General features: G+C 40.8%; 2 long non-coding RNA genes across 3 annotated transcripts in view; one reads left to right on the forward strand and one right to left on the reverse strand.

Annotated features, from left to right (window-relative positions):
• The first annotated feature begins 2,488 nt into the window (after nt 1-2,488).
• The window catches only part of LOC132389937 (uncharacterized), a 54,337-nt gene continuing 32,124 nt past the window's right edge, over nt 2,489-24,701 (forward strand). For both annotated transcript variants that reach the window (XR_009510732.1, XR_009510731.1), the window contains exons 1-2: nt 2,489-2,947; nt 13,653-13,745. This is a non-coding gene — a long non-coding RNA (uncharacterized LOC132389937). The remainder of the gene's footprint in view (nt 2,948-13,652; nt 13,746-24,701) is intronic.
• On the reverse strand, nt 13,654-24,368 carry LOC132389938 (uncharacterized). Its single transcript, XR_009510733.1, has 4 exons — nt 24,345-24,368; nt 21,561-21,725; nt 19,909-19,955; nt 13,654-15,784 (listed from the first exon to the last, which is right to left on the reverse strand). It is a non-coding gene; the product is annotated as an uncharacterized LOC132389938 (long non-coding RNA).

A 24,701-nucleotide genomic window follows, 5' to 3' on the forward strand; every position in this document is an offset into this window, starting at 1 on the left:
ATAGGGTCCTGGTGAGAGCACACCTTGAATGTAGTGACCGTGTTTGGTCACACTTCCTCAGGAAGGATATCCCTGCAATAGAGGGAGTGCAGTGACTGTTCCCCACACTGACTGGGCTGGTTCCAAGGATGGAGGGTTGGTTATGTGAAAGGACAGTGAGTGGGCTGGGTCTGTATTCCTTGCACTTAATGAGAAAACGAGGAAATCTGTTAGATTCTTTCAGGATGTGACAGACAGTAGGCAAGGAGGATCTTTCCCCTGAATGAGAGTTCCATAATTGAGGAAAATACCCTCAGAATGAGGTGTAAATCGCAAACACGAGAGAATCTGCTGATGCTGGAAATCCAAAGCAACACAAGATGCTGGTGGAACTCATGAGGACAGGCAGCCTGTATGCCAAAGAGTAAACAGTTAACACTTCGGGCCAAGACCCTTCCATCAGATCACAGTGTGAAGGTTCTCAGCCCAAAGCATCATTACTCTTTTACATCAGATTGCGGTGACATGCATTCAAGATGGAAATGGAATTATATCTTTTTAATCAGAAAATGAAGAACTTCTGTATTCGCTGGATAAGTAATCTGGAGCCTCAGGTGCTGGGTTGTGTCAAAGCTGAGATCACCAGTCTCTGGGAGAGTTTTCGTCACTCAGTCCATAAGACCATAAGATATAGGAGCAGAATTCAGCCATTTCGCCCATCGAGCCTGCTCTGCCATTTCATCATCACTGATCAATTTATCCTCTTACCTCTTATCTGCCCTTGTATCCCTTTATGCCCTGACCACTAAAGAATCTATGAATCTCTGCCTACACCCAGTGATTTGGCCTCTCCTGCTGCCTGTTGCAAAAAACTCCACCGATTCACCACTCTCTGGCTGAAGGAATTCCTCCTCCTCTCCATTCTGAAAGGATATTCTATTTTGAAGCTGTGTGGTCTGGCTTTAGACACTCCCACCACAGGAAAAATCCTCTCCACATCCACTCAATCAAGCTCTTCCACTATTTGATAGGTTTCAATTCGGCAACCCTTCTTTCTCCAACGTCACGGGGAAGAGAGGCCCAGAGCTAGGAAACGCTTTTCATATGACAAGCCATTTAATCCTGGTAAAATTCACCATTTGTGACGTCATGTCAGCAGAAAAGGTTCTGGATTTCAGAGATTTTTGTATTTTGGAATAATGGACAAATCTGCAAACCTCAATCATTAACCCATGCAATCCCAGGCACACAGATGCAAAATAAAGACAGATGTAAATTTAAAGCAGGAAAGTGGAACCTTACGAGGAGGTAAAGCCTGATTACAAGGCCTCAGAATATTGTACTCTCCAAATGGTCAAAATACAGCCAAGTAACAAGTTCGAAAATACCCACAACTTGCAGAATTACAGTGCCTCTGATTATCTTGGTCCATGGGATAAACACAAGCTGGGTCTGATCAACCCTGGCTCGGTCACCTGGGTAAGAGAGTCTCATGATTAACGACCCGAAACCCCCAATGACCCCAGGTTGCAGTACTGATGATGTGTCCCTTTGCACACCCGGTTCTTTAAGCCAAGTGGGAGTCAGGCCACGTTAATGAAAGGCATCGGCTAGATTAAAGTGGCTGCACTACACTACCCTATCCACCATAGTCCCACATATCTCACCATACAAAACTCCACAGCTTTATCTCTTCCAGCCTCACATATACATCCACCAGCCCTACCCTCAAACCCAATCCTAAGAAGGGGCACCCACCCCTTCTAACCCTGGCCACACACCCACAAACCCGAAGCCGAGTGTACGGAGGAGTAAGATCCAACAAAGGCAAGTGTTGGACCTGGTGGATGAAGGCATGGGCCGGATCAATGTGGCAGCGTTGCGTGACACTGAATCGAGAGTGACGAGATGAAGAAGCACAAGAGGGGTGATTCTCCGACTGCCCGCATAATCTCTTTGTTATTTTGATTTTGTTCTGATAGTCCTCTGTCTATTTGAATATGTTGGTATAATTCATATATAATTCCAGTGTTTCTTGTCAATGTTGTGTCTGATGAAATGTGTCTGTGATGCTGCTACAAATCCGTTGTTCCTTTCTCCTGTGTGCATAAATAAACTCGATTTGAACTTGACTTTGAAATGTCCAAATCTCTCCTTCGCTCTCCTGCTGCCCTGTGTCATGAACTGAACGTCTTCGTGTTTAATTTTACAATATTTCATCTAATTTTATTTTCGTACTGCTTTTGAAATTTGCGTTTCCCTTTTCAATTGCAGCCCGCACCCCCGCCTGTCTCTGCCCTCTGTCCTTCCTCCTGTATTAAACGCAGCGCGAACCGTCACACATTGGTGCCGCTTCCCATCCCCCAGCGTTCCGCTTGGTGATTCATTTCTGCAAGCAGCCAATCGGAATGCTCAGCGTCGCCATTCTAATTAACATACCATTTTGTGCGCTGCCCATTTAGTCCGAGCTCCGAACAGTTTCTGATTATTATTGTGTTTGAAACCGACGGGGAAGTGCCTGATCCACCGAAACCCGCTCCCAAGAAGGGCGCCAAGAAAGCTCCGTCCAAACCGGCGAGCAAGTCTGGCAAGAGGTCGAGGAAGGAGAGTTACAAAGTGATGAAGCAGGTTCACCCCGACACCGGCATCTCCTCCAAGGCCATGAGCATCATGAATTCATTCGTGAACGATATCTTCGAGCGCATCGCGGGTGAGGCTTACCGCCTGGCCGACTACAACAAGCGGTCCACCATCAGCTCCCGGGAGATCCAGACCGCCGTGCGCCTGCTGCTGCCCGGGGACCTGGCCAAGCACGCCGTGTCCGAAGGAACAATGGCGGTGACCAAGTACACCAGCTCCAACTGAAGACAAGTTTACTGACAAAACAAACGGGAAAATCAAAGGATCATTTAAGAGCCACTCACGCTTTCATTAAAAGAGTTACAAAATATTGAGCCATGGACTTGAGGTAAGTTTGAAAATTGCTTTTTGATGCGCTCATTCAGAATCTTATCTCCGTTACTCAGAAATTGCTGTCCACTATTCAGCAGAATCCAGATTTCTCTGTTACATTCCTGCGTACTGCACAGGCACGGAATCGTGACGCACCCCTTCCCTGTCATTTCCTCTCGGTCATCAGGTTTCTCTGAAGAAGACACTAATTGTTGCTTCTGGTTTAATTACCGTGGAGAATGCGGTTCTTTGAGTTTTGTCCCATTTTGGTTACTTCTATTAACCCCATTCCAACACGAGAGCTGAACACTCACGGTTTGTTCAGACTGTATTTGTTAAAGCTCCACTTTCTGAAGGGCCATCCGCTGGTAAACTGACTTGAGTTTACACAATGACCGTCCGCGAACATTTATCAATTGAAAGAAATCAGTGAACTAAATCTCCAGACACCGTGGCAATATTAACTACACTTAGTTTAAATCTGTTTCACCAATCATAAACGTCCTGCTACATTTCTCCCGACTGTATATGAAGGGAGAACACGCATATTTCCGGAAGCCAGAATTTTTCACGGTCAAGACTCCAAGTTTATTTCTGATTTATCAAATCTATCTGACGTTGTATGTATTCCGGAAACCTGGCTTCCCACATTTAAATTCTTCCTTCCAGGATTATATTGTAATTAGGCGTGATAGATTATTTGGTAGAGAAGGTGCTATTGCAAATTTTATACAGAAATGGAGAAGGCATACAGTTGTGGATGTGAATGAAATGTATGAGACACTTGTAGAAGTATTTGATTCAACAGGGAGCGACATTAAAGAGGTATATTATTATAACCATGGTGGAAAGCTTTCGATTGATGTCTTGGAGAGTATTTATGTAGCTCCAACTCACTAAGGGATGTATGGTTGGGGATTTTAATGCATAGACTTCACTGTGGGCTTGTTCTCAGAATGATGGTGCTGGTGTGATTGCAGAAGAGTTTTAGCTATTTCACTGTGTCTAACTTGTGGGAGAGTTATGAGATTTAATGTTCATAATAGTTCTGAAATTGCTGTAAATTTAACTTTGGTTTCAAACATTCATGCTGCAGTGAGTGAGTGGTATGTCATGGGAGATGAAACAGTGGGGAGTGATCATTTTCCTCTATTTATAAGCCTGGGTTTAGACCAAGATGCCACTTTGAGGAGGTGGAATTTCGGTAAAGCAAATTGGAGAAGTTTTAATGTTTTATGTGATGAATGGAACATCTGTGTGGATGGAATGGAGAGCATGATGTCGATTTCTGCAAAGAAAGGTTGTCACGTTATTCCTCAAATTTGCTGGAAGAGACTCATATTAAAAAGTGCATTAATAGGAGAAAAGCTGTACCATGGTGGACGGAGGAGTGTGCAGAGGCAATTATTCAGAAAAATGTGGCATTTTGGAAAGTTAAGAAGTATCACTGTCCGCGTGATCTTATTAAGTGTAACAGGTCACAGGCCGTGGTGAGGAAAGTAATGAAGGTTGTGAAAAATATTTACTAGAGGTCATATTGTGCTAGAATTCGAAGGACTATTAAACTTGGAGGTGTTAGGGGAATGATTAAGAAAATGGGGGTGAGGGATTCATAGGGTTCCCAGTATTGATTAAAGAAGGTGATACAATTGTGACTGAAACGGAGAGGGTTTAGTTACTGGCTTGGTCATTTGCTGTAATTCATAATCAAAATAATGAAGAGACTAAACAATGTAGGGATAAGCTGTTAAGTGAATACCCAGACGTGTTGGAAACCTGCTGTAGCAATGACAGTGATGTAGAGTTTTATTTGTGTGAATTTAGGAAAACGATTATTAATACAGGGCTGACGGCTCCAGGAAAGGATGATATTAGTCATTGCATGTTTAAACGTATGGCCAGAGCTCTTTGGAGATAATATTACATTTTTGAATCCTATTTGGCATTCAGGCCATCTTCCCTCCTCATGGAAAATTGCAATTGTAGTGTCTATTCAGGATCCTGGTAAACCCCTGTTGGATCCTCCTAGTTATAGACCAATATTCCTGATTTCCCATTTGTGTAAACATATGGGATATATGGTATTAGAGTGGTTGAATTATATTTTGGAAAAGGGAGGGGACATGTTGTTGTTAATATACTGGATTAGTTTGAGGGGACAAGTGCTGGTTCAACAGCACATGTCCCAAAAGCAGTCAATGTTTTTATGCAGAAATCTCAGCATCTACTTCAACACAGCAAGCTTCCAGAAACAATATAGTCAGTGGAAATGTCAATCCATCGCCTCCTATATTGTCGCGATGAGGCCACACTCAGGTAGGAGGAACAACACCTTGTATTCTAGCTGGCCAGCCTCCAATCTGATGGCATGAACATCGATTTCTTGATCTTCCGGTCATGCCTCCCCTCCCTCATCATTCCCCATCCACTTTTCCCTCTTGTCGCCTACCCATCACCTCCCTCGGGTGTTTCTCCCCCCCCCCACTTTTCTTTCTTCCACGCCCTTCTGTTCTCTCCTATCAGACTTGCCCTTCTCCAGCCCTGTAGCTCTTTCACCAATCAACTTCCCAGCTCCTTACTTCATCTCTCCCTCTCCCAGTTCCAGTTATCACTTTGTGTTTCTCTCCCCCTCCCCCACCTTTAAATTTACTCCTCATTGTTTGTTCCCCAGTCCTACTGAAGAATCTTGGCCCAAAATGTAAACTGTACTTTATCCACAGACGCTGCCTGGCCTGCAGAGTTTCTCTAGCATTTTGTGTGTTCTCCTTGGATTTCATTAACTGCAGATTTTCTCCTCTTTATTACTCAATGTCAACAGGCATTCTGTATGACAACTGTCAAAGTCCCACAGCAGATATGAAACTCGAGGTTCGGCAGATGCTGAGAATAAACTGCAAAGTAACACACAAAATACTGCAGGAGCTCAGCAAGTCGGGCAGCATCTCAGCAGAGAAATAAACAGTCTAGGTAGGATGAAGTGTTTGGGCCCATAATATTCACGGTTTATTCCTCTGCATAGATGCTGCTGGGGCTACTGAGACCCGCCAGCATTTTGCAAACATAAACCTCTTTTTTTTCAGTCAATCAGTTTCCAGATGTTGCTGAACTTTCATTTGTAGCCTCATCCTCCTGCTCTGGTTCCCTCTTTCTACTCCCCATCAACTCGAGCCTCCATCACATCTAGAGCCTCCTTTTTGCTGATCCCACTTGTTTCTGCATCGAATATTTACCCACCATTCTGCTCATACCTTAGAGGAGAGCATTGTATTGCAACAGTCTGGCTGTGTGAGGCACGGCCCTTCAAAATCAGTGAAAATCACCCAAAACAGTGAACAGAGAAGGGCAGAGCCTATATTACCAGCAATATCGAGGAGCAGATAGGGAAACAGATTCTGGAAAGGTGTAAGAATAACAGAGTTGTCATGATGGGAAATTTTAATTTGCCAAATATAGATTAGCATCTCTCTAGAGCAAGGGTTTTTATGAGGTGGAGTTTGTTAGGTGTGTTCAGGAAGGCTTCTTGACACAATACGTAGTTAAGCCTACAAGAGGAGAGGCTGCACTTGATTTGGTATTGGGAAATGAACTTGGTCAGGTGTCAGATCTCTCAGTAGGAGAGCATTTTGGAGATAGTGAATATAATCCTTTCTCCTTTACAATATCATTGGAGAGATATTCGGAGCAGCCAAGTTAGAAAAGAATTTAATTTGAATAAGGGGAATTATGAGGCTATCAGACAGGAATTTGGAAACAAATGCTCTCAAGGAAAAGTACGGTAGTGTGGCAAATGTTCAGGGAATACTTGAGTGAAGTTCTGCAATAGTTACGTTCCCATGAGACACGGAAGTGATGGTAGTGTGCAGAAACTCTGGTGTACAAAGGCTGGTCAAGAAGAAAAGAAAACATTACTTCTTACTTCTTACTTCTCCTGACAGTAAGAGTGTTCACTTTGATTTGCAAATATGTGGATTTCATCTCCAGGCACAGTGAGGATATAAAATACCCATTTGAATACACTCAGATATGAACTGATTGTTCATAGTCACAGTGCATTGATTACTCTTCACAAACATGTCTATCCAAATAGAAACTATTTGCGCCATTGCAAAATACTCCACTTGAGGTTCCTCCCCTCCCTGAATCACAATATATAGGGGACAACCACCTAAATCTGATACAGCAGCTCAAAGAAAGCAACTTCCATTTCTTTGTTACAGGTACATCTGATTTTTCTGAGTCTTTCTGAAATAATTATTGTCAAGCATTAAATGTAGATGGCTTCATTGGTAAATTGGAAGATGAAGAAACAATTGATGGAGCTGTGGATAGTGTGGAGGACTGGCAATAAATACAGCAAAATGTAGATCAATTGCAGATATAGGCTGGGAAATGGCAAATGGAATTTGACCCAGATAAATGTGACGAATTGCACCTCAGTAAGTCAAACGCAAGACAGAACACTGTTATGGGCAAGGTCCTTTGGTGTTGCTGAGCAGAGAGATCATGGCATCCTAGTTCATTGCTAGTTGTAAGTAGCTACACAAGTTGGTATGTTGTTTAGAAATCGGCTTACAACATGCTTGCATTTATTATTCGAAGCATTTAGCTCAATAGTCATGTTCCTAATTTGTAAGACTCTCGTTGGGCCACATCTGGATGACTGCATACAGTACTGGTCGCCCCACACTTGGAAGGATGTGGAGGCTTTGGAGAGGGTGAAGAATATGTTTACCAGGATGCTGCTTCATTTAGAGGGTGTGTGCTATCACAGGAGGCGTAATAAAATGTTGTTTCCACTGGAGCTCCAAAGGCTGAGGGGTGATCTGATAGAGGATTGCAGGAAGATGGAGAGTATGGACATGGTATAGGCAGGAAGGATTAGTGTTTGGGTGTTTTTGATTTGCTTTATAGCTAGTTCATCACAACATTGTGGCCCTAATGGCCTGCTGTTGTGCTGTACTCTTCATTGTTCTATGTTCTCCTTAGTTCTCAAAGCATTTTCATAGCAAACTGACCCATTTGACAGTTACCTTGTAGCTGTTGGTTAAATCCTTTGCGATTTACAATTTGCTATTTCTAAACTCAAGGTAAAGATTCCATTTAGTATTTTAAATCTCTCACAATATCATTAGACATTTTGGCTCTTAAACCACACAAGCAGCAATGACGTTAAATTAGTTTCGTCATTCCCTGTTCATGAGATGTTCTTCTGCACACCATTGATTTAACATGTGGTAATTTAATAGCACCTTTCTGTCAGCTTAAACAGTCTGACATATCACAGAAACAAACGTTTTCACTGATAGAACTGCCAATGATCAAATGACTTATCTGTAAACGCTTTAAACTCTTGTACATGAAAGTCGCTGAAGGCTCTGATATTCTCAATCCACCTTGCCTGGCACAAATGATCAATCCATGGTCAAAGTCACTAAGATCTCATTTCTTTCCTATGATGATGTTTGGTCTCAACAACAAATGAATCTCTTGACCATTCCTGCATGCTTTTATGCATTAAGTTTCATCGACAATATTGGATGATGAGATATCGGCACTAACAAGTGTAATGGGATGTACGGGTGTTCCTAATAAAGTGGCCACTGAATGTACTATGCTCTGCTTGGGCTGTCCTGAACCATTTCACTGTCATTGAGATATTTTAGTAGAGTTTCTGATAAATTGGAAACACAGCAACCAACCTCACACATGCAGCAATGTTATGCCCTGATAGAAAGGAAAATGACTCAAAACCAGGGAGAACTTGCCCATCTTTTCCATGGTATATGGAAATCACTCAAGAGGCTTTAACATATCTGCCTGGATTCATTCAGGATGGCATTGAAATAGCATCCTAGAATTTGAACTGTTCACTCGATTGGACCTCAAACCCACGCTATAGCCTCAAGGAAATAATCACACCACCTTGTCACACTTGACACTGTTAAGAACTCAGCATAGAAACAACTTTAGGGAAATGGAAAACAATCAGCTCAGCAAAGGCAGTAGTACAGGAACTTGCAGCTCATACTGAATGGAATCTAAATTCATACTCTCTGTGATTAAAGAAGAGAATAGTAATTTTAATATTATTCTATCTACAATTGAATGGTGTCCTAAAGTTGTCTTCAAGGCTACCAAAGTCTGTACTTCTGCAGATAATCTATTACCTTCAGTGACAGTGTCTGATTGTACAAGACAATATGTGGGAACCGAATTCAGCACAGATATACTATAGCCCATTGTTGAACACACTCAACTTAAACTAGAAAAATACAGTATTGCCTTTAAAACTGATCTGATTTACTGTCCCAGCTATCCAAAGATAAGTCATTCTTGTCATATAGTAGTATGTCTGTATTAATTTTACCTGTATTCTCTGTTTTCTGAAATATCCTCCCTCTCAATTTGTAGTTTCCAAAAGTCATAGGAGCAGAATTAGGCCATTTAGAACCAACGGGTCTGCCCATCATTCCATTTTGGATGATTTATTATCCCTCTCAACCCCATTTGCTTCCCCTGCTCCGGAACCTATCACAAACATATTAATGAATAATCTATCAACCTCCGCTTTACCCATCCCCAATTACATAGCTTCACAGCTGTCTGTGGCAAGCAATTCCACAGATTCACCACCTTCTGGCTCGAGAAATTCCTCCTCATCCCTGTTGTAAAGGGAAATACTTCTACTCCAAGGCTGTACCGTCTGGTCGCAAACTCCTCCACCACAAAATACATCCTATCTACTTCAACTCTATCTAGGTCTTCCAATATCCATAAGCTTTCAATGTCCTTCTTTTCTCTTTACCAGAGCTATCAAAATTGAGATACCTTCCTCCAGATAATTGCCTTCCAAAAAACTCTTGTCGTCCTGGTGTTTCTCCTGCTGATTGTTAACACTGAGTTTTCCAAAGCCCGAGGGGTCAGACGACTTGATATCAGATTCAACAGTAATGCAGAGGGAATTTCTTCACAGGTAGGATTGTCTTAGCTCCACTTCTTTAACATTGTTCATTGTTGAAATTGCCTGCAATCCCAAAAAATGAACAGGTTCAGGAACTCGCGTTCAAATTCAATTTTCTTTACAGATATAAAACCAAACGAAACAACATTCCTCTGCACCTTGCTCCAACCACAGATCTTTGATCGCACAAAGCGCATAAAACTAAATATTGTCAAAAATAAGTGCATAAAATATAATTCACAATGCATGCAGTGTGCAGCACAATAAAAAAACAACTAACAGTACAGAGCTCACTGTCCTGTGATGAGAGGTCGGGAGTTGCAGGGCATTAATTTGTTTTGTAACCTAATGGAAGAAGCTATTACCCAGTCTAGCAGTCGTAGTCCTCGAGCTGCAATGCCTCCTTCCCGATGATTATAGGTCAAAGAGATTGGGAGATATGTGCCAGGGATCCTCAATGATGCTTTGGGCTTTCACTAAATCAAATGTGTCAGATCATTAATATTCCAAACAACATTTTATTTAAAGTCAAACATCTATTTTTTGATATAATGAACATACTGAAATGCAATATAAAACATTAATTTTTCCAAGTCAAATTGAGTTTATTCTTATTATCATAAGTTCAGTGAGGTACGGGTTCAGTACCAAGGAAAATTTGCATGCAGCAACATCACAAAGATGAAGGGACAGACAGCACACAGAATATAGATTATGCATTAGGTCTACCTTAAGTCATGCCATATGCAATAAAGTCGATTTGCCATCATGAGTATATATTTTCAGAAGTTAATTGGCTGGAATAGTAATGAATGGGAGATTGGTTTGACTAGACAAAATAGATGAATGTCACTTGAGGCAGGCATCCCCAAGAGTGCTGAAAACATTGTCAATTACAATTTCCCACGAGACGTTACTCACGGACAGTTATACAAAATCGTGTAGGTCTTGTAATGGAAATGTTCCCATGATAGTTCAGGGTTTATTCATCGAGAAGATACTTTGATTGATGCACCAGTGGGGTGGGAGGTGGACGGGGTAATATTTTGGAAATACTTTCTGAGGAGCTGACTGGTCAAACTAAATAGTGAGAACTGGTGCCGAATACTTTCCTGTGTTCAATGGTGGGTGAGGTTCACCAATGACGGACTGGGCCATATTTGGTACTTATTACAGGCTATTCCGTACAATGGCATTGATGCTTCCATACCAGGCCAAGATGAAACCAGTCAATAAACTCTCTAACAGACATCTGTGGAAATTAATCAACGTTTCAGATAATAATTCAAATTTTGTCAAGCTTCCAAGAAAGCATAGCGTTTTTGGTGACATTCCAAATCTCCTCAAATTCCTATTGAAATATAGCCGCCGTCACACCTTCTTTACAGCTGTATCAATATTTTGGGTCCAGGTTAGCTCCTCGGACATACTGGCACCCAGGATCTTAAAATAGCTCCCTCACTGCATTTCTGATCCCTCCATGAGGATTAGTGTGTGTCATTCACTCAACTATAACGTGTCATCTCTCCTCATACCCGAACTCCGGAAAACACGTTGAGGAATTCTTCCATGGGCAACAAAGTCAATGGTCTGAGATAACTGAGCAGCAAGTTGACTTCACAATTCTTTGTTAATTGTTAATTCAAATATGAGCGAAAGTCTGAGAATCAGATTCCCTCGACACAATAGGTGACTTTGTGGTTTGTTAGAAGTAAAGGTCTGTTAAGATCAATTAAGAACTGTGCATTCCAGTGATCCACTACTCTCTGAATAAATAAAACCCTACCCATCACATGCCCTTTGAACACACGCCTTCTCACTTTAAATGCCTGCCCTTTGGTATTTGACATTTCAACCCCGGGAATCAGATACTCCCTGTCTACTCTATCTATGCCTCTTTTAAACTTATAAACCTTCATCGGAATTCCCCTCAGGCTATGGTGCTCCAGAGGAAACAACTCACCGTCCTTTCCAATTGTATCCAGTCTCAATTGTAAGCCAGACTGACGCTGTGGAAATACAGCTCCAGAAATATGATTTTTATTTCTGCAAGGAGCATGTGTGTGTGTGTCAAATATCCGTCGACATTTCCTGGTACATGCTTCAGAGCATCGACTGATGATAAGAGGATGCTCACCATGACACTGGAGTAAACTCCAGATGTCTCCTTCTCCTGTGTAGTAAAGGACTTCAATTTGCTGCATCCTACTACAGGTTCTGAGTTATCATAATTCGAAAATGAGCAATGCTAAAAGTTCAGGTGCAACTGTTCTATTTATATTTTCTGCCCATTACACTACTGGTGTTTTGGCAGCAATAAAGGTCTTCCTTCTTTGGCTGTGTTCAGGGCTTCCTTCATCATGTCAGTGTTACGCCTGTGACAATAGACAATAGGTGCAGAAGAAGACCATTCAGCCCTTCGAGCCTGCACCGCCATTATGAGATCATGCCTGATCAATTACTATCAATACCCTGTTCCTGCCTTGTCCCCTAATCCCTTGATTCCCCTATCCGTAAGATACCTCTTTAGCTCCTTGAAAGCATCCAGAGAATTGGCCTCCACTACCTTCCGAGGCAGTGCATTCCAGACCCCCACAACTCTCTTGCAGAAGAAGTTTTTCCTTAACTCTGTACTAAATGACCTTTTTTAATGATCCTCTTTTTAAAACGTTTTTTATTGCGTTTTCAAATAATTACAGAAAGAAAAACAAATATACCCTTAGCCCCTCCCCTCTAACAACCCTACAGAAAAAAAAGAAAATGAAAAAAAAAGAAAGAAAGCGAGAGTGCCTGTATATCTGAAGATCCCCACATGCTCCACGGAGTTCGTAATAACTTTATTATATATACTTATTTCTTTCCCCAAATAACCAATTATTTTATCTTCGGAGCAGTCATTTGAGATCTTAAGCTGTGTTGCCTTTAAGGCATTTGTTTAGTTTATTATACTTTTGCTTTAGTAATTTGTTTGTTATCAATTTCTAGTTAAAGTTAAGGTTGTTTAAAGTAAATTCGTTTTCTGTGATATATAGCGGCATGCGATGACGTCACTCCCAGTTACGCCGTGTGTTGTGGGAGAATACCGGTTTGGAGAAACAGGAGGGAGGGGGCTTATGTGTACAGTATCAGCGCGAGAAAAGTTTTCTTTCTACGCACTAGAAACATTAGTGAATCAACGCCCTAAGTTCATGAGATAATCGATATGTTGAATTAAAAATGTTAACGCTGATTCTGTTAAAAGTAATGATGATTGATAAAGTTTATGTTTTTTGTTATTTAAAGAGTTGCGGATAGTTTGTGTTGAAGTGTATTTAAAGCCAGTCGATGGCGTGGGTAGATTCTGACTGTATGTTGCACTTTAATGTAAGATTGTTGTTGTAGTTTTACTTTTGCAAGTGTTTATGATGTAAATGTGATGTCAAGAAGGAAACAAATACAGTATATTTTTTGTATTGTTTTATCAACAGTTTTCACCATACCTTAATGTGGAAGAGTGAACAGTAAATGGTTAATCTTACTGGGACCGCCTCATTGATTGGTTTATGCTTGGTGTTTAGTTCAGAGTTATTTTACAGCTGTGTGAGAACACTACATAAGCATTTACGAGAATGACAGCATCTGATTTCAAATCCCAGAAAATCCTGCAGTCTCGTTCCTGCAGTTCTTCCATTGGAGTGAAAATCATATAGTTATTGGAGATGATGTATGTTGCCGTATGTCGATTACAATAATGACATTTGTGCTGTTCATTTTTTTTCAGACAGCTGCACCATAGACCCTGAAAGTGACATCAGGAATATCTTCTCCGCAAGTTACAGTGAGCATCTGGGTTAAAACTGATCAACAGCACAAGGTCAGAAACATAGTGTCACTACCAAAAGTTCCAGCCAATAGAAGTTCAACACTGTATAATGTGTGTTAAAGAAATGTGAAATAGTGCAACACTTGTAATAATAATTAACAATCAATGAAACATACATACAATGTGTTCTTCATTAGCATTTATTGTAAGACTGGAAGTGGTTACTACTGATATTGGCAACATTTATTCACCATACCTAATATCTGTGCTCTTGAGATTGTCCCCATTAAACACAAAATTATTATAAATAATTAATTTTAGACATACTTATTTAAGACCATATGACATAAGAGCAGAATGAGATAATCGGGCCCATTGAATCAGCTCTGCCATTCAATCACTGATGATCCTTTGTTTTATCTCCTCCTCAACCCCATGAGAAAGTAAGGATACATGGGATCCAAGGAGACATTGCTTTGTGGATCCTGAACTGACTTAGCCCAAGAAGGCAAAATGTGCTTGGAGACGGGTCATATTCTGCATGGAGGCCAGAGTCCAGTGTTGTGCCTCAGGGATCTATTCTGGGACTCCAACTCTTCGTGATTTTTATAAATGACTGAGACGAGGTAATTTAATGAGATGAGGCATTAATAAGATGCAAAACTGGGCTGAGAAATGGTAGATGAAGTTCAACCCAGATAAGTGTGGCCTGGTTCATTTTGGTAGGTCAAATATGATGGCAGAATGTAGAGTTAATGCCTAGACTCTTGGCAGTGAGGAGGATCAGAGGGATCTTGGGGTCCCAGGCCCAAATTTTCTTTAAATAACTATTTATGGTTCTTAGTAATTGTTCCATCCAAATAAGTAAGTTTATTTCTTACAATTTTAAAAGGAAGGTTAGTATTAATTGATACTAAATGATTCAATAGAAAAAGTTCACTCTTATCCTGAATACTGACTATAACAGGAGACAAAAGAATGTACGATAGCTAATAAAGTCTCAACATTAGGAATATAAAGCAAAAGGTCATCGGCATAATGCAAAATTTCTAAGGTAAGGACATGTTCGGCACAGCTTTGTAGGCTGGAGGGCCTGTATTGTGCAGTAGTTCCGTGTTTCTATGTTTCTATCATATCTGTTTCCTCAACATTTCATGTCCCTCCACCAATATTCCTAATATCTGCAAACCTGGCAGGAAAACCATCTATTCCTTCATCTAAGTCATTATATACAGCATAAAAATAAGTGGCCCCATAGGAACCCTGCGGATCACCACTAGCCACTGGCAGCCAACCAGAACAGGATCCATTTATTCCCACTCGCTGCCTCCTACCAATCAGCCAATGTACTACCCATGTTAGTAACATTCTTGTAATATCATGGGCTCTTAATTAAATACGCAGCCTTCTGTGTGGCACTTGTGTCAAAGGACTTCTTAACGCCCAGATATACAAAATACACTGCATCCCCTTTATCTATCCTACTGGCATTCTCATCAAATTATCGCAAAAGGTACATATTTTTAGCCAGATGGTGGTGGAATTATGGAATTCGTTGCCACATACAGTGTGGAGGCCCAATCATTGAAGGTGCTTAAGGAGGAGATTGATAGGTATCTAATTAGTCAGTGTATCAAGGGATATGGGGAAAAAGTCGGAAATTGGATCTAGATGGGAGAATAGTTCAGCTCATGGTGGAGTGGCAGAGCAGACTCAATGGGTCGAATGGCCTCCTTCTGCACCTTTACCTTGCTTGAAATGTAATATGAATTATTAATAGAGTAAACGAATAGACTATAACAGAGACAGTACTTAGCTCATGACGAATTAATGTTGTCACAAATAAAGTGACTATGAATCACTGATTATTTCTGCTTGGCATAATTTATAATTATTTAATTATTTCTAGTTAAATATTGCTATATTTCTACACAATTCCTGCTTAGTGTGAATGTAACGAGAGCCAATTTCCTTCGGGATCAATAAAGTATGTCGTTCAGTCTGTCTGTCTGACTGAAGTTTCTGGCAGACTGAATTCCTTCCGATGGATCATTGCTGGGAGTGCTCGTTCCTTTTGGCCAGCTCGCCATCTACAACACAAGTTCAGAAATATTCATTTGTTACTGAAAGCATAGTACCTTAAAACCTGGAATACAACAAATGATTAATATTGAATAGGATAAAAAAAAACCTGACACATAAAGGTTTGGAACAAGAGGAAGTGGATTATGATGAATGTTAAATTGTGCCAATGCTTGAAATAAGGGATGGCAATAAATAAAGGGCTGCAAGAAGACCACAGACATGTCATCAGGTTTGAAGGACCATGTGCCTCAATGACCCTGAGTTCTATGTTGTCTGGAGTCAGGGCCTTCTGCTTTAGCTCTTGGTAGTATCAGCCATACCGAACAGGTAAATAAGTAGAGGCCAGGCGAAGAGATGTCCATGGGTCCTGCCCGTTCAGGGTTTCAGTTTAGCAATAAAAATTCAGACTGGTAAATCAAAACTGGTCTGGAAACGCAATAAAGAATAATTCTACATCTGAGTGTAACTGTTTTCCTGAGTCTCCACATGAAATGCATACTAGACAGTAGAGAAAGCTAAGTGGAAGTACTGACATGATGAAGGAAGCCCTGGACACAACCAGAGAGGAAGACCTTTATTGCTGCCAAAAACACCGGTAGTGTAATGGGCAGAAAATATAAATAGAACAGTTGCATTTGACTTTCAGCATTGTTCGTTTTCGAATTATGATAACTCAGAACTTGTAGTAGGATGCAGAAAATTTAATTCCTTTACTGCACAGAAGAAAGAGACATCTGGAGTTTACTCCAATGTCGTGGTGAACATCCTCTTATCATCAGTCGTGTGCTCTGAATCATGCACCAGGAAATGCTGCTTGATATTTGCCACACACCCATACTCCTTGCAGAAATAAAAATATTATTTCTGGAGCTGTATTTCCTCAGTGTCAGCTTGGCTTACAATTGAGACTAGATACAACTATTGTATTATACAATATTAATTAAAGTTCATAATGTGTTCCTTTGTTGCCTTTACATAGATCTAGTTTTATCAAGAGAACAGAAATATTCCCCGATATGTGACACAGCAGACTCTGCTTAGCTAATATTATAGACTGATTACTTTTGTTGAAAGTTATCAATATACGTTATCAAATGACAATTTTAATTAAATTACAAAGCACTTCAAAGCACTTCAACAGGACTGACGATTTGGTATTCACTTAATGAGTGACATGTCAACAGAAACATTGAGAAAGTTTGTAGTATGATACCAAAGCAAAACGGATTATTGTGTAATGTGGGCATTGATTACAAATTGATTGGAACTCATTGTCCTGTAATTCTGTTTGAGGCATCATGGTCGTGAAATTATGGAATTCTTTGCCACATGCAGTGTGGAGGCCCAATAATTGAGGGTGTTTAAGGAGGAGATTGATGAGAATCTAATTAGTCAGGGTATCAAGGAATATGGGGAAAAAGTCGGAAATTGGAGATGGGAGAATACTTAAGCTCATGGTGAAGTGGCGGAGCGGACTCAAGGGGCCGAATGGCCTACTTCTGCTCCTTTACCTTGTCTTGTCTTGACATGTGAATTATTAATATAGTAAATGAATAGACTAAACTCAGAAACAGTGCTTAGCTGATAACGAATTAATGTTGTCACGAATAAAATGACTTTGAATCACTGATTACTTCCACTTGGCATAATTTATTATTATTTAATTATTTATGGTTTTATATTTCTATATTTCTACGTGGGATTTTCCGCCGGCTTTCACTATTACGCTGTTACAGGAGTTCTAGCCTTTCTTCTGGTGCGTCTCAAGGAGCTGTTCCCCAGACCCTCTTTTATCCCCACTCATAGGGTCTCAGATGTCACTCAGGGTGGAATGATGCCATCCCCTAACCTGCCCACATTGCCTGAGGGCTTCCATGAAGCAGAGTACTCAATACACAATTCCGCCTCCAAGAAACAATGACCTTTTCCGTGGCGTTGTATCGCTGGGGGCCAGGACATTCCAAACTTATCTCACTCATTTCCTGGGTCTCCTACCCTGCCTTAATAGCGATCTTGCATTTCTCAAAAAGGAAGAGGGAGAAAACAGAGAACTATCGACCTGTCGGCCTGACATCGGTGGTGGGAAAGATGCTGGAGTCCATTATTAAGGATAAAATTGTGGCATATCTAGATAGCAGTGATAGGATTGGGCCAAGCCAGCATGGATTTACCAAGGGTAAATCATGCTTGACTAATCTGTTGGAGTTTTTCGAGGATGTAACCAGGAAGTTAGACGGGGGAGATGCAGTGGATGTAGTGTACCTTGATTTTCAGAAGGCATTTGATAAGGTCCCACGTAGAAGATTGGTGGGTAAAATCAAAGCTCATGGCATCAGGGGGAAGACATTGACATGGATAGAACACTGGTTGGCAGATAGAAAGCAAAGTGTAGGTGTGAATGGGTGTTTCTCGGAATGGCAGGGGGTGACTAGTGGGGTGCCACAGGGCACGGTATTGGGACCACAGCTGTTCACCACTTACGTTAATGATTTGGATGAAGACATAAAAAATAACATCAGCAAATTTGCTGATGATACTAAGCTGGATGGCAGTACGACATGTGATGAGGATGTTAGGAGAATTCAGGGTGACTTAGATAGGCTGGGTGAGTGGGCAGATACTAGGCAGATGGCGTTTAATGTGAATAAGTGTGAGGTTATCCACTTTGGGAGTAAGAACAGGAAGGTAGATTATTATCTGAACGGTTTAGAGTTGGGTAAGGGAGAAATACAAAGAGATCTCGGAGTCCTTGTTCATCAGTCACTGAAAGTGAATGAGCAAGTGCAGCAGGCAGTGAAGAAGGCTAATGGAATGTTGGCCTTTATTGCAAAGGGAATTGAGTACAAGAGCAAGGAAATCCTCTTGCATTTGTACAGAGCCCTGGTGAGACCTCACCTGGAGTATTGTGTACAGTTTTGGTCTTCAGGGTTAAGGAAGGACATCCTGGCTGTAGAGAAAGTGCAGCGTAGATTCACGAGGTTAATTCCTGGGGTGTCTGGACTGTCTTACGCAGAGAGGTTAGAGAGACTGGGCTTGTACACGCTGGAATTAAGGAGATTGAGAGGGGAACTGATTGAAGCATGTAAGATTATTAAGAGATTGGACTAGATAGAGGCAGGAAATATGTTCCAGATGATGGGAGAGACCAGTACCAGAGGGCATGGTTTGAGAATAAGGGGTAGGTCATTTAGGACAGAGTTAAGGAAAAGCTTCTTCTCCCAGAGAGTTGTGGGGGTCTGGAATGCACTGCCTTGGAAGATAGTGGAGACCAATTCTCTGGATGCTTTCAAGAAGGAGCTAGATAGGTATCATGAATAAGGGAATCAAGAGATATGGGGACAAAGCAGGAACAGGGTATTGATAGTAATTGATCAGCCATGATTTCAAAATGGCGGTGCAGGCTTGTAGGGCCGAATGGTCTACTGCACCTATTGTCTATTGTCACAGGCGTAACACTGACATGATGAAGGAAGCACTGAACACAGCCAGAGAAGGAAGACCTTTATTGCTGCCAAAAACACCAGTAGTGTAATGGGCAGAAAATATAAATACAACCGTTGCACGTGAACTTTTAGCATTGCTCATTTTTGAATTATGATAACTCAGAACTTGTAGTAGGATGCAGCAAATTGAAGTCCTTTACTACACAGGAGAATGTGACATCTAGAGTTTACTCCAGTGTCATGGTGAACACCCTCTTATCATCAGTCGATGCTCTGAAGCATGTACCAGGAAATGTCGATGGATATTTGCCACACACACACATGCAGAAATAAAAATCATATTTCTGGAGCTGTATTTCCTCAGCGAAAGCTTAGCTTACAATTGAGACTGGATACAATTGGAAAGGACGGTGAGTTGTTTCCTCTGGAGCACCATAGCCTGAGGGGAATTGCGATGAAGGTTTATAAGTTTAAAAGAGGCATAGATAGAGTAGACAGGGAGTATCTGATTCCCGGGGTTGAAATGTCAAATATCAAAGGGCAGGCATTTAAAGTGAGAAGGCGTGTGTTCAAAGGGCATGTGAGGCGTAGGGTTTTTTTTTTATTCAGAGAGTGGTGGATCACTGGAATGCACAGTTCTTAATAGATCTTAACAGACCTTTACTTCTAACAAACCACAAAGTCACCTGTTGTATGTTCGGAATCTGCTTCTCAGACTTTCGCTCATATTTTCCTGTGAATTGACAAGAAACAAAGAATTGTGAATTCAACTTGCAGCTCAGTTATCTCAGACCATTGACTTTCTTGCCCATGGAAGAATTCCTCACCGTGTTTTCCGGAGGTCGGGTTTGAGAATATAGAGTTCGGGTATGAGGACAGATGACACATTATAGTTGTGTGAATGACACACACCAATCCTCATGGAGGGATCAGAAATGCAGTGAGGGAGCCATTTAAAGTTCCTGGGGGCCAGTATGTCCGAGGAGCTAACCTGGACCCAACATATTGATACAGCTGTAAAGAAGGTGAGACGGCGGCTATATTTCAATAGGAATTTGAGGAGATTTGGAATGTCACCAAAAATGCTATGCTTTCTTGGAAGCTTGACAAAATTTGAATTATTATCTGAAACATTAACAAATTTCTACAGATGTCTGTTAGAGAGTTTATTGACTGGTTTCATCTTGGCCTGATATGGAAGCATCAATGCCATTGTACGGAAAAGCCTGTAATAAGTACTAAATATGGCCCAGTCCGTCATTGGTGAACCTCACCCACCATTGAACACAGGAAAGTATTCGGCACCAGTTCTCACTGTTTAGTTTGACCAGTCAGCTCCTCAGAAAATATTACCAAAATATTACCCCGTCCACCTCCCACCCAACTGGTGCATCAATCAAAGTATCTTCTCGATGAATAAACCCTGAACTATCATGGGAACATTTCCATTGCAAGACCAACCCGCTTTTCTATAACTGTCCGTGAGTAACGTCTCGTGGGAAATTGTAATTGACAATGTTTTCAGCCCTGTTGGGGATGCCTGCCTCAAGTGACATTCATCTATTTTGTCTAGTCAAACCAATCTCCCATTCATTACTATTCCAGCCAATTAACTTCTGAAAATATATACTCATGATGGCAAATCGACTTTATTGCATATGGCATGACTTAAGGAAGAGCTAATGCATAATCTATATTCTGTGTGCTGTCTGTCCCTTCATCTTTGTGATGTTGCTGCATGCAAATTTTCCTTGGTACTGAATCCGTACCTCACTGAACTTATGATAATAAGAATAAACTCAATTTGACTTGGAAAAATTAATGTTTTTTTATTGCATTTCAGTATGTTCATTATATCAAAAAATAGATGTTTGACTTTAAATAAAATGTTGTTTGGAATATTAATGATCTGACACATTTGATTTAGTCAAATCCCAAAGCATCATTGAGGATCCCTGGCACATATCTCCCAATCTCTTTGACCTATAATCATCGGGAAGGAGGCACTGGAGCTTGAGAACTATGACTGCTAGACTGGGTAATAGCTTCTTTCATTAGGTTACAAAACCAATGAATGCCCTGCCACTCCCGACCTCTCATCACAAGACAGTGAGCTCTTTACTGTTAGTTGTTTTTTTTAATGTGCTGCACACTGCATGCATTGTGAATTATATTTTATTCACTTATTTTTGACAATATTTAGTTTTATGTGCTTTGTGCGATCAATGTTCTGTGGTTGGAGCACGTTGTAGAGGAATGTTGTTTCGTTTGGTTGTATATCTGTAAAGAAAATTCAACAATGAACACTGTTAAAGAAGTGGAGGTAAGACAATCCTACCTGTGAAGAAATTCCCTCTGCATTACTGTTTAATCTGGTTTCATGACGACTGGACATTTGGGCTTTGGAAAACTCAGTGTTAACAAGCAGCAGGAGAAACACCAGGACGACAAGTGTTTTTTGGAAGGCCATTATCTGGAGGAAGGTATCTCACTTTTGATAGCTCTAGTAAAGAGAAAAGAAGGACATTGAAAGCTTATGGATATTGAAAGACCTAGATAGAGTTGAAGTAGAGAGGATGTATTTTGTGGTGGTGGAGTTTGGGACCAGACGGTACAGCCTTGAAGTAGAAGTATGTCCCTTTACAACAGGGATGAGGAGGGATTTCTCGAGCCAGAAGGTGGTGAATCTTTGGAATTGCTTGCCACAGACAGCTGTGAAGCTAAGTGATTGGGGATGTGTAAAGTGGAGATTGATAGATTATTCATTAGTATGTTTGTGAAAGGTTCCTGACCAGGGGAAGCAAATGAGGTTGAGAGGGATAATAAATCAGCCAAAATGGAATGGTGGGGCAAACCCTTTGGGTTTAAATGGCCTAATTCTGCTCCTATGACTTTTGGAAACTACAAATTGAGAGGTAGAATATTTCAGAAAACTGAGAATACAGGTAAAGTGAATACAGACATCCTTCTATAGGACAAGAATGACTTATCGTTGGATAGCTGGGACAGTAAATCAGTTCAGTTTTAAAGGCAATACTGTATTTTTGTAGTTTTAAGTTGTGTGTGTTCAACAATAGGCTATAGTATATCTGTGCTGAATTCAGTTCCCACATATTGTCTTGTACAATCAGATACCTGTCACAAGGTAATAGATTATCTGCAGAAGTACAGACTCTAGTAGCCTTGAAGACTACTTTAGAACACCCTTCAATTGTAGATAGAATAACATTAAAATTACTATTCTCTTCTTTAATCACAGAGAGTTTGAATTTAGATTCCATTCCGTATGAGCTGCAAGTTCCTGTACTGCTGCCTTTGCTGAGCTGATTGTTTTCCATTTCCCTAAAGTTGTTTTTATGCTGAGTTCGTATCAGTGTCAAGTGTGACCAGGTGGTGTGATTCTTCCCTTGAGTCTATAGAATGGGTTCAAGGTCCAATCTTGTGAACAGTTCAAATTCTAGGATGCTATTTCAATGCAGCTCTGAAGCAATCCAGACAGAGATGTTAAAGCCTCTTGAGTGATTTCCATGTACCTTGGAAAAGATGGGCAAGTTCTCCCTGGTGTTCAGTCCTTGTCCTTTCTATCAGTGTCATTATCAATCACATTGTCGTAACGTTGCTGCATGAGTGAGATTGGATGCTGTTTTTTCAATTTATCAGAAACTCTACTTCTAAAATACCTCAGTGACAGAGAAATGGTTCAGGACAGCCCAATCAGAGCATAATACATTCAGTGGCCACTTTATTATGGACACCCGTACATCCCACTACACTTGTTAGTGCCGATATCTCATCATCCAAAATTTTCGATGTAACTTAATGCATAAAAGCATGCAGGAATGGTCAAGAGATTCATTTGCTGTTGAGACCAAACATCAGCATAGAAGAGAAATGAGATCTTAGTGACCTTGACCATGGATTGATCACATGTGCCAGGCAGGGTGGTTTGAGAATCTCAGAACCTTCAGCGACTTTCATGTACAAGAGATTCCAGCGTTTAAAGATAAGTCATCTGATCTTTGGCAGTTCTATGGGTGAAAATATTTGTTTCTGTGATATGTCAGACTGTTTAAGGTGACAGAAAGGTGCTATTAACTCAAATTACCACATGTTAAATCAATGGTGTGCAGAAGAACATCTCATGAACATGGAATGTCGAAACTAATTTAACGTCATTGCTGCTTGTGTAGTTTAGGAGCCAACATGTCTAATGATATTGTGAGAGATTTAAAATTCTAATTGGAATCTTTACCTTGAGTTTAGAAATAGCAAATTGTAAATCGCAAAGGATTTAACCAACAGCTACAAGGTAACTGTCAAATGGGTCAGTTTGCTATGAAAATGCTTTGAGAACTAAGGAGAACATAGAACAATGAAGAGTACAGCACAACAGCAGGCCATTAGGGCCACAATGTTGTGATGAACTAGCTATAAAGCAAATCAAAAACACCCAAACACTAATCCTTCCTGCCTATACCATGTCCATACCCTCCATCTTCCTGCAATCCTCTATCAGATTACCCCTCAGCCTTTGGAGCTCCAGTGGAAACAACATTTTATTACGCCTCCTGTGATAGCACACACCCTCTAAATGAAGCAGCATCCTGGTAAACATATTCTTCACCCTCTCCAACGCCTCCACATCCTTCCAAGTGTGGGGCGACCAGTACTGTATGCAGTCATCCAGATGTGGCCCAACGAGAGTCTTACAAAGTAGGAACATGAGAATTGAGCTAAATTATTTGAATAATAAATGCAAGCATGTTGTACGCCTATTTCTAAACAACATACCAACTTGTGTAGCTACTTACAACTAGCAATGAACTAGGATGCCATGATCTCTCTGCTCAGCAACACCAAAGGACCTTGCCCATAACAGTGTTCTGTCTTGCGTTTGCCTTACTGAGGTGCAATTCGTCACATTTATCTGGGTCAAATTCCATTTGCCATTTCCCAGCCTATATCTGCAATTGATCTACATTTTGCTGTATTTATTGCCAGTTCTCCACACTATCCACAGCTCCATCAATTGTTTCATCATCTGCCAATTTACCAATGAAGCCATCTCCATTTAATGCTTGTCAATAATTATTTCAGAAAGACTCAGACAAATCAGATTTACCTGTAACGAAGAAATCGAAGTTGCTTTCTTTGAGCTGCTGTATCAGATTTCGGTGGTTGTCCCCTATATATTGTGATTCAGGGAGGGGAACAACCTCAAATGGAGTATTTTGCAATGGCGCAAATATTTGGATAAACATGTTTGTGAAGAGTAATCAATGCACTGTGACTATGAACAAACAGTTCATATCTTAGTGTATTCAAATGGGGATCTTATATACTCACTGTGCCTGGAGATGAAATCCACATATTTACACAATCAAAGTGAACACTCTTACTGTTAGGAGAAGTAAGAACCAAGATGCACTTATACCTCATCCGTAGCATGGACTCTCAAATTGCACCGTCCACTGCAATC

This window comes from Hypanus sabinus, unplaced genomic scaffold (assembly GCF_030144855.1).
Source record: "Hypanus sabinus isolate sHypSab1 unplaced genomic scaffold, sHypSab1.hap1 scaffold_712, whole genome shotgun sequence".
NCBI classification, from domain to species: Eukaryota; Metazoa; Chordata; class Chondrichthyes; order Myliobatiformes; family Dasyatidae; genus Hypanus; species Hypanus sabinus.